Genomic DNA, 14,964 nt, shown 5'->3' on the forward strand with positions numbered 1-14,964 from the left:
TGCTGGCCGAGCAGTGGTGGCACATGCCTTTAATCCTGGCACTCAGGAGGCAGAGGCAGGCGGATTTCTGGGTTACAGGCCAGCCTGGTCTACAGAGTGAGTTTCAGGACAGCCAGGGCTACACAGAGAAGCCCTGTCTCGAAAAAAAACAAAAAACAAAAAACAAACAAAAACAACAACAACAACAAAATGTGCTTGCTTATGACTTTATTAGTTAAGGCCTTTTGAGTTTCACATCAATGGATTCAAGCATCAATGATCTGATGTAAATATTCAGGAAAGAAAAAAAATGCATCTGTATTGTTTTCTTCCCCTTCCTCCTTTTTTTGGTGGAGGGTAGGGTGGAGGTGGGGTGGAGTGTCCTGGAGATTGAACAGTCTCTCTCATAGTAACATGCACCTATCCCTAAGCTATACCATCAGTCCTCTATGGACCTTTTCATTTCAATTCTAACTTTTTTATGTCACCATCCACTAACTAATACAGTATAAAACTATTCTAACAGTCTCTACATTATATTAATGATTTTTAAGCACCTTAAAATGATTAAAAAGTATAGAGGAGAATGTGTTTACGATATCTGTAAATATAACAAAGGAGTTTGAGTCACTGCAGTTTTGGTACAAGCAGGACTGAGGCTCTGGGAATGGCTCTCTAGAAGATATGACTGCACTTAACACATTTATTTGACTATCTGAATAATGGGTGCAACCTTACTTGGAACTAATACCACAAACAAGATCTTCACTACAGCTACAGAACATTTCCATGCATCTTAAATTGATCACCTTGTGACCCTTCTATTTCTTCTACATACGACTTTTGTTTAAAATAATTTTAGGGGGCTGGAAAGATGGCTCAGAGGTTAAGAGCACTGACTGCTCTTCAAGAGGTCCCGAGTTCAATTCCCAGCAGCTACATGGTGGCTCACAACCATCTGTAATGGGATCGGATGCCCTCTTCTAGTGTGTCTGAAGATAGCAACAGTATACTCATATACATAAAAAAAAACAATAATTTAAAAATATCCCCTTGCTATGAAACTAATCACCTCATATAACTTGGTATTATGTTTTCATCAAAATTCATGTTGAAATTCAATTCCTAATAGGAGGTATTAAGAGGTGTGGTCACTGATCATTAAGTCACTCGTGCTCTCTTCGTCTATGGATTAATCCATTATTAATGAGTGAAACTATTCATAGGTTTATTGTTTATCCCAAGACTGGGTCTGATAAAAGTTTGGCCACCTTATATGAGCTCCTCAACCCAGGTGAGCCACAGCCTCAGGACTCTGCTGTCAGTCTCCACCAGAGAGAAAGATCTCACCAGATGTGACTGCTGAACTCTGAACTTCCCAGCCTCTAGAACCTTGCACTCAACAAATCTTTATAATTACTCAATGTACAGCATTGTAGCATCATGTTCTAGAAACTTGAACTGAAAAATTCAAATATGTTTTTTTTCTTTAAGTAAAATAAGCAAGTCATAATGGCAGTTAAAACCTTTCAGGAGTCAGTAAAAGTAGTTAAATTTAGTAAGTTCTTTCAGACTGACAACTGACAAATTGAACTGAATTGCTGCTAAACATGATTAGTGTGGTATTATCTTTCAAAAAAATGAACAAACATGGCTGTCTATTAAAAAAACCCAAAGATGAGTAAATACATTTACTCAAAAAGATTTGAGGTTCTATACATTTATTTTGTGTTTTATGGTATAAAAAAAGAAAAATTTTAGGAACTAAATGCTGCATCAGAGTACCTATACTTATTATGCTTCATTTAAATGGTTATAAAAGTAGAATTCCTCACAGGCACACAAAGACGTTTGCTCAGTTTAGTTAGTGTTTGCTGCACTCCCCTATGCCAAGAAAGAAACAAGAAGGCTGAGGAATAATATCCTCTAATTACTCACTTCTTTAAAAAATTATTTACTATGTTCATGCACATCTGCATTATGTATGGCACATATATGTGGTATTCTTGGAGGCCAGTGATGTGTGTCAGATCCTTGGAGCTGCAGATACAGCAGGCTGTAGTATTGTGAGGAACCAAATGCAGACCCTCTACAAGAGCAGCGCATATTCCTGACTATTCAGCTCTCTCTTCAGCCCAATCTTTCTAAAGATACACCTGATGCCTGTTGTTATCACAGTGCAAGTATATAAATGAATTCTGACAAACACCAGCAATGGAGGAAGAGCACCCTACTTGGCCACAAAAGGGGAAAAAACTATTATATATATTAATGTTCTTACCAAGTGTTTTTGATTATATGAAAATTTATCATTAATTTCTATCATCTGGAAATTTAATGTGACAACTAGTATGTCTATTTTACTTTGGTTAAATGTTCTGAGTTTCAATATTAACTTGACAATAAATAATCTTGAACCAATTATTTAGTTAACAAACTCATAAAACTACTCACTCCTGTGAATTGGAAGATGATGGAATTTTTTTAAAGATTTCCAATAACTTAAAAAATTGGTAGAAGACAAATATACTAGGAATTCACAAATACAAGCTATGCACTGTATCCTTAGTATGATTCAATCACATACACAATTACTGTAATCTCAAACTCCAAATGACCAAGATATCTTCAGGCTTTCCTTTGCATGTCTTCCCATGTTCCAATCCTAATCATTTTGCAAAGACAGGACCTTTCTATTTGCATCAGAAGTAACAGCATCCGAGAAACCTTACAGAGCATTTACTAACTGCTAGGAACTGATGTGATGTGCTTTTGTATTCAGCTTGTATTATTTCATCTTATCCCGACGCAGGTGCTATCAGTATTCTCAGATAGGAAACAGAAGCATAAAAATTTAGGTCAACCAAAAAATATATATATAGGTCAGGAAATAGCAGAATTGGATATCTAAACTCAACCGACTTGGGTAAACCATTATTCTTCACTTTCATAAGAGTTTTCCTTCTCAAACAGCCCCCTCGGAATTCACGAGAAGAGTCCCCCCAAACTTCTTTTTATTTTATTTTATTTTATTTTATTTTATTTTACTTATTTAATGTATTGAGTGCCTTGCTGCATGTACACCTGCATGCCAGAACAGGGCATCAGATCCCTTTATCGATGGTTGTGAGCCACCAAGTGGGTGCTTGGGATTGAACTCAGAATCTCTGGAAGAATGGCCAGTGTTCTTAATGGCTAAGCCAATTTAACTTCTAAAAGAGAAAATCCAACCCTACTTCTGATCACCTGCTTTTTAAAATGCTTGAACTTGAATAATACTGGAGAAAAATAATCTAACCTAGTTGGCTGGCTGCACCACTGTCCTAATCCAGTGATTTTCCTTAGTAAATTTCTCATCTTGGCACAGCTATTTCCTATCTTCTCTTCCCCAAACTCTAACCATACCTTCTCTCCTTAATTACTGAAGAGCTACCTCAACTACAGCTACGAGGGGACTCTGGTACCAGAGACGTGGAGTGTCACTCAGGAGGCCGAGGCTGAGGCCAGCTTGAATCTAGATGTTTTACAAGGAAGCAAAGCCACATTACCAAAAATCAAAAATAAACACAATCAAAGGAAGATGTAATTAATTTAAAAAAAGAAGCCTGGGGAATGCTTTCAGTTCCCCTCCAGCAAACTTCCACCAAGCTTGCCCTATATCCACATTCCCTGCTTTCCCTGTTGGGAACAAAAGACCTTTCCACTAAAGGTCCCCCTCTTCTGCAGTCTAGGTTTCATTCCCTTTTCTGTGCCCAGAGTCCTTAGTATTCCATTCTCCTTCAATATAAACTTTTCCTACAATAAAAAATTTCTATGCAGCCCTGAGTATAAAGTCAAAATTCATCACCTTCCTTGGACTTCCACAGGCCCTCTGGCTGGCAACCAGTTTCTCTCTTCTCTTCTCTCACAGCAAAAGTTTATGAAAGGTTTTCTCACATTCAATATTTCATTTCCTTATTCTCTATTTACAATTTAGACAGCTCAAAAACATCTTACGGTACAGTCCTTCCAGACCACATAAATGTCAGCGGTCAACAGCCACCTTTCCAGCCGTTCACCTCACTCTACAAGGCCAGGCTTTGTTTTTGGTTTCCTGGACCCACTCAGGGTGTGCTCCTAAGTGTTGGCTCTGGGTTGGCTTTTTTTTTTTTTTTTTTTTTTTTTTTTTTTTTTTTTTTTTTTTTTTGGTCCTGGGTTGTCTATCCCACTCGGGGGCAGGCCCAAGGCTAACACCACCTGCACCACCCCTTTTTGTGTTTTTGTTTGTCCCTGGTTGTGTCTACCACACTCTGGTAGACTACTGGGGGCAGGCCCATGGCTAACAATACCACCCTGCCACCCGTTTTGTGTTTTTGTTTGGTTTTTGAGAGAGGCAGAGGCAGAGAGAGCAGGCTAGCACTTGAGTGAGGGGGGTGCTAGCAAGCACAAGAGAGTGCACAAGGACTACCAAGTTTGATGGGAAGGGAGTGGGTAGACTCTGGGAAGTGCTGGGAAAGTGAAAAGGATATTATTAAAATATCTTGTATAAATAATTTTAATAGAAAAAGAAAAAATCCTATTTTTCAGACTGTTACTATTTGCTAGAATTGAAATGTTTTACTTCTCTGTATACATACTGTTTGTATATGAAGAAATGACAACGTTTTTAGATGATAAGAAAAGACAGCCTGAGAATATTAAAATAGTACATTCATAAAAATTTAAATTATCTACAAGAACCAAATATGATCATGTCTATGCATGTAAATGATTGGATAAAATATTATATAGGAATGTACTAGCATATCAGGGGAGTAACTTTATGTACAGGTAAAAATGAAATCCAAATTGAGTATATCTTACATCTACATATTAGTCCACTCAAGAGAGTAGGAGAATATATGGAGAAGAGTTTCACACAAGTTCTGGGAAGCAAGCAGAACTGTAAATAGCACCACAGTCCTCCAAGCCCCAGCTATACACATAGGTATTTTGGTCTATTTTGGTGATCGGGAAGATTTGCTTTTGGAACAGTTTTAGCAATGTGCACAAATGTGCCTATCTTTCAGAGGGAACTTCTACCCAAGGATCCTAGATGTTTTACATTTAAATTACAGCAGATTCCTGTGTTTTCATTATACTCCAAGAGCCAATTACTTTTACAAGTAAAAAGCAGAACACATTACTCCCTCAGGAAGTTCAGAAAGGTAAATCTGATAATCCACTTGAAGCATTGTAGTTTTCTTAGTGTATAAGAAATGCCCTTGTTATAATTTTGACATTTAATTCCAGGAAAGTGAAACACAAGTTCAGTGTCTCAATTACAAGTCTTTTTTAGCAATGGGATCCATATATTTGATCCTATCATTTGTACCTCTCTCCCTGCAAGCAAAATCTCAGTTACTACTCCCTGGTCAAGACTTTCTCCCTTCACCTTGTTATCTTTTTCCTGCTTCTTTTTGTCACCTGAAGCTTTACTATTAGGTGACACTTAACATTATGCCTCTGAATGTCAGACCTTATAAGTAAGATCCTGACTTGGCTTATTCTTTATCTTTTTCAATAATAGAAACATGGTTTAAATTATACTATAGCATTTTCAATGTACATATGCTTTGTTCTCTAAAGGCTCGCCATCTTTTAAAGCTGGAAAGCAACCTATCTCATTAACTGAGTGTCTATTTCAGTAGCAATAAGTACATGAAATTGTAGTGTTTTCTCTGACTTTCATCTTGCAAGCCTAAAACTCCCTACGTCCACTAACAATCTCCATTTCCTCTCCCTGCCCTGTTCCTGGCACCCACCATTTGGTTTCTGTTTAAATGAATTTAACTACTACAGCTACTTCCCATAAGCAAAACCACACATCACTTGTCTTTTCACCATGCTAGACCTATTTCATTTCATTTCATATTCATCCTCAACATTTTTTCACACTAGCATGTGTCAAACTTTCCTTTTAAAGGCTGAGTAATATTCTATCACATGGAATGTGTCAAACTTTCCTTTGTAAGGCTGAGTAATATTCTATTACATGGACCACATTGTCTGTTTTATCAGTTTGTCTGTAAATGCACATTTAGGCTGTTTCCACCTCTCCTAAATGTTGCTGCTACAAACACTGACATGCAAGCATCTCTCTATGACTCTACTTTCAGTTTCTACTTATGGATTTTATTTTTGTGTGTGTGGTGTGCATTTGTGTTTGTGTATGTACAGGATTGTGTGTGTATGTGTATGTGCAGGTACATATAATCATATGTGCATATATGAAGGTCAAAGACTGACAGTCTTCAACTGAACTCCAAGCTCACCTATTTACACTAATCTAGCTAGCCAGATTGTTGTGAAGGAATCGCTCTCTACCTTCCAAGCAGAATTACAGGCAGCTCACCAGGCCCACCAAGCATTTAGTGGGTATGGAGAACCAAATTGCAGTTCTTATGCTTGTGTGGTAAGGCAAGTGTTTTATCTCCCACTCCAGTGTTTAATGCTCTGGGGAACTATTATTCTATTCTCTGTTTCACTGTACCATTTTATGTTCCTTGTCCACTGCACACAAGGTTCAAATTTTTCTATAGATGTACTAACACTATTTTCTGGGTAGTGTTGTGTTTTGGAATTAGCTACCCTAAGGGGTGAGAGTAGTATTTCTGCAGCTTTCATTTGCATTGTAACACTGAGCTTCTTTTCATGTTTAGTGGACATTGAGAACTTTGTGGAGAGAGATCTTTTCACAGGCTTGTGCCATCTTATAATTGGGATGTGTGTAGTTGAATTTAGTTCCTTATGCATGCTGGATTTGTATTTCCTCGTGCTCCATGGGCTACTTTCTCACTGTTGTATTGCCTTTGCTTCTGATGTGTTATTGGAGACTCTCTGCTTTTCTCTATGCTTTTTTTCTAGGGTGAGTTTTTATTGTTTGATATCTTACATTTAGGGCTTTAATTAAATTTGGAGTATATGAAGAACAAGTTTCATTTTTCTGCAAGGTGTCGATATAGTTTTTCTGAAACCATTTGTTGAAGAGATTGTCCTTTACGTGCTGGATGAGTCCTGGCATTTTCACGAAACAATATTTGACTATACATTTATATTACGAGATTTATATTATGATATTCCATTTTATTCCATGGTCTCTATGCCTTTACGCTACTACCACACTGTTTTGAGTACTGTTGCCCTTTAATCTTTTTTAAAGCCAGCTTTTTATTTCTTGTCTCAAACATTAAATCCCAACTGTATCTGGATAGCACCTCCTCATCCTTCAGGTCTCAGATCTTATATAGTCTTTCTGACCATCCCATTCCCCTAACCTCAGCTTCTACTACATATTATTCCTCTACCTTAGGGCTCACCTTGCTTTCCTGTAATGACTTGTGGCTCCCAGGGTCACAATTCCAATGATAGAGGGGCCTCATCTATAAATTTAGCTTTCATGTCCACTCCTAGCAAATGTTTTACCACAGTTCATAATCAGTAAACATCATCAACACTGGACCACAGTGTTTTTACCATGCTCAGCTGGGAAAAGATGTACTGATTTAGAAAATGCTTCTGATTTAGAAAATATATATATGCAGGAGTACTTATAAAGTTATAACTTACATAAGAAAGGCAGGCATATATTGGTTTGTATGTATATACCTCTCAAAAATAACAGAAAAATAAAGTTGATTATCTTCTTTGGACAAATAGAAATCCAGGAATGATGGGAAGGATGCGAAAAAGAGTTTTCACTATATACTTTTAAAATTACATGAAGTATTTCATATTTATGATAATATTTTTAAAAAAATTGAAAAAAGAATGACTTAATAATGTCCCTAAAGAATACCAATTAGAGGCTGAAGTTATAGCTCAATGCCTAGCACATGGAAAGTTCTGGTTTGATCATTATGTGTTTTCCTAAGAGAAAGGCAGATGGGGAAGGTGAACATGAGTGAAGTAGAATAACAAAAATTAAAATGAGTAAGATTTGTACCTTAAATGCCCTTGTGAATTTAGTTACACCTCTGCCCAGGGCTAGAAAATATGGCAGCTCCTTCTTTGATGTTTCTTAGATCACTCATTCTAGAGTTACAGTCTTTATCAAAGGATTAATCAGGTAACCCTGTAGAACAATCATTCTCAGCCTGTGATTGAGACCCTTTGGGCGTGTTCAATGACTAGTGGCTGCCTAAGACCACTGGAAAAAACAAATATTTATATTACAATTCATAAAGTAGCAAAATTAGAATGAAATAGCAATAAAAATAATATTTTATGGTTGAAGGTCACCACATGAGGGACTGGATTAAAGGGAGTGGGAAGCCCAGTAGGAAGGTTGAGAAGCACTACTGTAGAGACTCACTTAGGGAGGAGTGCCCCAACATCGAGAAAACAAAAATAAAAACAAACAAACCCTTGTTAGTTCTGTCAGTAAACTACCTTATAAGTGGATCCTCTAACTTAAATTAAACCTTCAGATGTTTGCAGCTCCGTCCAACTGGCAACTGCAATACCACAAGGGCTATAGGTGCAGGCTGTACTTCACAGCCAAGGTCCTCTATCATTTTTGAAAAAAAAAAAAAGAATCAATTAAACAAACAAAACAACGAAAAAAACCAAAACAAACCACTGAATTGTGACAGTGTCTTAAGTCAGTACAACTTGAGATGACTTAGATAATGGTTAAATTTCACTGTGAGCTTGCTGGACTTGGAATCACATACAAGACACACATCAAGCCTTGCCTGTGTGGGAATTTACAAATGGTTCTGCTAAGGGAAGGGGAAGAAACATCATGCCAGTGACATCACCTCCTGGAGTGAGATCCTAGACCAACTAAAAAAGCAAAGGTTTAGGAAAGCAGCCGGACACCAGTATTCATCTCTACTTCTTCTTCGTGGACACAGTGTGACCAGCTACATCACTTGAGATGTTGCTTCCCACAAGGATGGACTGTACTCTTTAGCCATAAGCCAACACGAACCCTTCCTCCCTTAACTTCCTTCTCATCGGGTATTTGGTCACAGCAGTAAGAAAGGTAACCAACTCAATATGGCATGCAGCAACATACGGTTAAAAGAATTTATTCACAATTAATATTTTTCTTTTTTTTTTAAAAGGTATATATTCTGCTGAATGTAACCCAAGACTGTATGTCTTGCCTGTCTACTACAAAAGATGGCCAGACTCTATTTCTTCCATTACTAGGAGTCCTCACTAGGGAACGTTCTAAACACACTTTGTTTTCCAAAAAAAAAAAGATATGTTTGGTGTTCTTTGCTTTGCTGCACTCTGAAGGCATGATTACAGTATGATACAAACAGATGACTATAAAATGTTGTTTTCTAGTAATGCCCTAAAACAGAGATCGACAGATCTAATAAGAATCCCCAGGATCTCAGCCACTTCTAAGCTTCAGTACTCAACAATTCATAAAAATAAATTCATTATCAGTGAAATGAAAAAGGAGGGGTATAAATTCTGAATTCTAAAAAACATAGTATAGTGGCTATCAGATCACATTAATCTAATTGCATCAAGCTATAGAATCAGGTAGGCCTGGTGAAGTAACTTTGAGGACTTTGATGCCATAAATTAATTATGATTCTAGAACCCCCTTCAGGCTCAAAGTTGAGTTTCAAACTGATGATGCCACTGTCCACAATAAGGTAGTCACTGAAATATGAATGCCAAAATGACAGTAGCTTTAAAGCAAGTACTATGCTTTGTTATTTCTTTAATACTCTTCAGAAAAAAAATATAAAAAGTACCACATGGTAAGATATTTGTTAGAGTATATAGGAAAGCCATTGTGCCTGTTCTGTCTTTTGAAGAAAGCATAATTAGTCATCTGGGATGGTATCTGTGGCATACTAAATATTCTAGAAAATTTATCTGGAAATTTTATAAAAATAGCATATTGAAAAGGTTTTAAACAGTTGATATTTTTCTTTTCCAACATTATAGAACACAACCGAAAGCAACTGAAAATGTAGGCTACGCATGTTCTTGAGTCAAAGCACTGAGACTACTGTTCATTTACAGTCATTGTGATTGTCCACTGTCATTCAATGACAGTTCATCTGTGGTACCTATACTGCTTGCTGTTTTATGTTCTAAGAGACAATGAAGAGACCACTTCTCAGGGCTCCAGCCTTTCTAAGGACACAGATTAAACAGATGGTTTCTAAATCCAATATGAGGTTGCATCCCCAACCTCAAACTAAGAGCAGTTAATATCCAGCTGAGTAGCAAATCACTGTGAGTGCAGAGTTCCATCACCAGGAGTGGTTTTGGTTTCTGTTTGTTTTGAAAATAGGAACCCTGATCTAACTCTTTGCCCCTAACATAAAACAACAGCCAAACTTCTGGCTCAAAATCTAGATACATGCTTATAAATTCTCACAGCCACCTGAAACACAAAAATGTCCATGCAAAAGAACAGAGAATCTATGTTCATGCCAGTTCCTATGAATGAATGTCCTTCCAGAAGACAGGAACATTTCTTATTATACCAAAGGAAAAGGGGTAAAAAACGGCAGAAGCATTTCTCATTACAACAGAGGAAAATGAAATATGAAAAAAAGAAAAAACTGGCCATATAAACTTGAAGTGCTAAGAGAGGAGTTGAGGAGGAACAAGCTGTACTTTGAGCCCATTACCTCATTTACTCTCTCAGACTCCTTTCCCTCAGGAATTTTCAATAAAGCCATCCCCCAAGTTCTCCACAAATAAGACTTCAAAATTCAATTTCAAATTTTTTGATTAACTAAATACTCATGAAAACTTTGGGCCACCAACCACCAGACAGATGACTTCATGGACTCTTGAGACTAGGGAGGGTAACAGTGAATTAGGGCGAGGAAGGTTTCTCTGTTCACTCTCTTCCAATCCCTCCAACTTCACCAACAAAGTCTTACTTTGGGGCCAGGACCGCATCAAGAACAACACTGAAATTCTGGCTACTCTCCCATTTAGACCAAGAACATTCAGTCTGAAGGCTTATTCAGGGAACAAGCATTTCTAGCTAGAAGCTTTCAGCAGGATTATTTTATTTTTTAACTATGTCTGCCTTCTGTTTATAACAATATTATAACTAAAGCATATTTCATACTTTTGGAAAAATAATCACATCAGTACACAAACGTATTATATAGGAAACTACTTTGTATATATTGCCAAAGGGAAACATATTTCTTAATGCCACATTAAATCATCTATTTGATCAAGTCATTTGTGCATGTATTCATTTATTTAGCCATTATGAAGGATGAAAGATTTTCTTTTTTAAGAACAGGCAAAGCAGAAGAGAAAGTAACTGAAAAGGAACTCATTCATGGATGAGGTGGTATACAGGTAGGACTTGAAAGATAGAATTCAGACAAGCATAAAGGAGGACAACTCTAAACAAGGGAAAGAACAATATACCTCTTACAGGTAGCATGTAGGATACATGGGTTGTAGAATCGTTAAATCTATAATGTCATTACTAATGTATTATTAAATAGATGTATATTATTGCATAAAAATTTTCCTTAAGAAATTTGATAGTATCTTTGATCTGCAAAATGTAAAGTCACTGATGTATAGGGCTTATTTGGCTTATAAAAGAGGTAAATAACACCAAAGAATAAGAAAAATCATAGTTTGGAAACAAGTGAATCAAAACGGTATTTTCCTACAATAAACTGCCAATAAAAACTTTTAGCTAGTAAACAAAACATTTGCTTTATACATCTACTAAATAGTTTTATTTCAGAGGTCAAATTTACCCTATTTAAATCTCACTTATTAGAATTAAATATTCTAAGCAGGGTGTGGTGGTGCACTCAGTGCTCTGGAGGAATAGGCAGTCAGATCTCTGAATTCAACGGGGCCATCCTGGATTATGGAATGAGTTCCAGGACAGCCAGAACTATACAGAGAAACCCTGTTTTGAAAAACAAATAAAATTAAATATTCTATATCCAACTCCCTCAAACTAAGGTGTGCATTAATAGCACTTATCTAAAGTAATAAAGGAGACAGAATATCTTCAAGATTGAAGAATATTAGTGATACCTTCCAAAAGGTTTGGTCCCAAGCTACTGCTGCCATTTGCAGGGAGTGTGGAGTGAGTGTGTTTGGGAACTTCAAGGAGTGAAGCTAAGAGAAAGTAGGCTGGACTTGAGGAGGGGTATGGCAGGGATGGGCTGAATCTTGCCAAATCCCCCCTCTTTCTTGGCCACCGTGAAGTAAATAGCTTCTGTCATGCCAGCTTCTGTCATGCCATTTTACCTGACCAGAGGCCGAGAAGCAACAGAGCAAAGGACAAGAGACAGCAACTGTGATCTAAAAGTATTTTCTCCTTGATCATCAGCTATTTTCTGAAAGTGACAAAATGCCCAGCATAATACTTATCAGAATTTAGTCAAGGGATTTAATTTTCAACATTTAGATACTGTTCCAAACAGTCAGAAATAATTGACCTTTAGTTCTTTTCAGTTATCCCAGATTTTAAAATCATTAAGCACTGAATACATTTTATATAGCTTTCATATTTCATTGTTTTGAGATGCCTAACTAGAAGGAGAACTAGACGTCAGTATAGTGAAAGTAAGACCATTATCAACAAGTCTTTAGTTGTTGGAACATTAAAGGGCCATTCTACAAACATTCAATAATAACCACAAAAATCAAACCAAAACGTGAATGAAGAAAAGCATCAAGAGACTGGAAAAAAGATACTCTTCTGCTATAAAAGAAAGCATTAGGATCAATAGTGATGCATGCATCCTTAATATTAACTTTTTTTTATACTAAGGATATTTAAATTTCTTTTGTTATACCAAATGAGCTCTCACTAGATCTTCATGCTCCAGACACCTTAGACAGCAACAAGGGGCCAATGCATGGCTTTTTCCACTTGGAAGCAAACATAGCTCTAGTACAGTAATTCTGAAATTAGTATCATGTGTTATTTTATGCTAGGAGATTTTAACAGTACTAGAGAGAAACCCAGGGCCTCAGGCATGCATTCCACTATAAGGTTGCAGTAGAAAATGGAATCTTTAGCAGGGCGGTAGTGGTGCACACCTGTAATTCCAGCACTTGGGAGGTAGAGGCAGGCAGATTTGTGAGTTTGGGACCAGCCTGGTCTACAGAGTGAGTTCCAGGACAGCTGACACAGAAACCCTGTCTCAAAAAACCAAAAAAAAAAAAAAAAAAAAAAAAGAAAGAAAGAAAAGAAAAGGAAAGAAAATGGGCTCTTTGGCTAGCTAAATTTGGGAAATGCTATTTAAACCTTCCTTTGGAAATTATATGCATGCAAGCATAGCATAAAGTTTTTGAGGAGCTGCCTTCATAAGCAAATCAAAGTTAAACATGGGGGAAGGAGGTGGCTTGGTGGTAGAGTGTTTGCCTTGGATTGGAAATGCCCCAGGTTTGAGGTCCAGTACTGAAAACAGAAGTTAAGCTTGGTTAAATCTAGGGGTTGCCACTTGATTTGACATGGAAGAACTCATGTAGGGGAAGTAAACTATTACTTTGGTACAGTCTTAATGGGTAATAGAAATTTGGGAAACCATGATCTCTTCAAATTTCCTGAGGCTGCGCATGTACAAGGCCCTAGGTTTCATCCCTTCCCAGCACCCCAAGAAAAAAAAGTTTACAATGGGAGCACAGGCTTGTGGTAGAATCTTACTAAGCATGCACGAGGCCCTGGTTTCCAATCGCAGTACCACTAAAACAAAACAACAAAACCAGACACCAGAACACACACAGTAACAGAGGACTAGAGAGATCACACCCAGTGAGCAGCAAAGCCAGAACTTTGAACCTTAGCTCCCAATCCCCAGGCTACAGTTGCTCCTACTATTGAAATTACAAGGCAGGGCTCTTCACAACAGATGGAAAAGCCATTAATTTAAATTTAACCTTTTGGGTCACAGTGTCACATTTTTGGTCTGTGTTCCCGTCAGCATTTTTAATTCTTTATTAAAAATTGGGTTCCCAAAAGGAGATTCCTTTTAGCAGTTCTGAGGAATGACAAAGTTTAAATAGAAGTCACCATTACAACAAGGCATTCAGACTACCTGGGCTATAATTTACCTATAATTTCTGACAGCTCAATGAATCAGAGGGTTGATAATCGGGTGACTTACTTAGCGCATAGCAACGCCATACTAACCAGAACAAATCCAACTAACCTCAAAATGGCAAGACCTTAACACCTACGTACGGGGCTATCATCACCACAATGAAGTTTTGACTCCATAGTTCAGAGCTACTAAATGAGAGGGTTTCCTGTATTTTAATGATTTTTTTTAAATGTGTTTTGACTACAATCTCTAAATCCGAGTTTTCTTCAACTCCACAGACCTGCGAGATAATGTAAGAATGAACGTAACACAATCTGCTTGGCGAGGAGAAAGTCCAGTTGCGTGCCATTCCCTCCTCAACAGGATGAGGATGAGGGAAGTATGGATGTGGTGCAACTTTCAAAGCCTTGGAAATCAAAGGTGAGGGCTGTTAACAACTTCCGTGTGCTAGCTCGACTTCCTCTGGGTGAACTTGGCTCTGCTTCCCAATCCTCTGCACCTGCACCTCGGCGGGCCTCGGTGTCGCCTCAATCCTAGAAGGGACCCACCGGGCTGGCGAGGCAGCGGGGTGCCGGGGAGCCTCCCACAAAGGCGCCGGGCCCCCGCGCCCAGGTGACACCGCCCCTCAGCCCCGCGCCGGCGCTGCCCGCCGAAGGCCGCGGGCGGACAGGCCCCGGGTCCCACCGCCCGCCCCGGCCAGGGCCCCGTTCCCCTCCCCGAGGCGAGCTCAGGTGGGGGCCGGGCGGTGACACCCCGACGCCACCACCGCAGGCCAACCCCCGAGACGCCCGCCGGAACCACGCCGCGTCTCGCCGCGCGACCGCGCCGGGGGCGGGGACGCTGTTACCTGCCGCGGGCTCTGCCGCTCCCCGCTGGCGCCGCTCTCCTGGCAACCGCGGCAGCCGAAGGCCGCCAGCCGAGGGCCTAGTGACAGCTA

The 14,964-nt window shown here is 38.6% G+C and overlaps 1 protein-coding gene across 6 annotated transcripts in view; it reads right to left on the reverse strand.

Moving 5' to 3' along the window:
• Positions 1-14,964, reverse strand: part of Dop1a (DOP1 leucine zipper like protein A) — a 101,582-nt gene extending 86,618 nt beyond the window's left edge. For 5 of the 6 annotated variants that reach the window (XM_052187710.1, XM_052187707.1, XM_052187708.1 and 2 more), the window contains exon 1: positions 14,875-14,964. The gene's annotated coding sequence lies outside the window, so the exon portion shown is untranslated. The remainder of the gene's footprint in view (positions 1-14,874) is intronic. The other variant, XM_052187706.1, reaches the window with a different exon arrangement.

This window comes from Apodemus sylvaticus, chromosome 7 (genome assembly GCF_947179515.1).
Source record: "Apodemus sylvaticus chromosome 7, mApoSyl1.1, whole genome shotgun sequence".
Lineage (NCBI taxonomy): Eukaryota > Metazoa > Chordata > Mammalia > Rodentia > Muridae > Apodemus > Apodemus sylvaticus.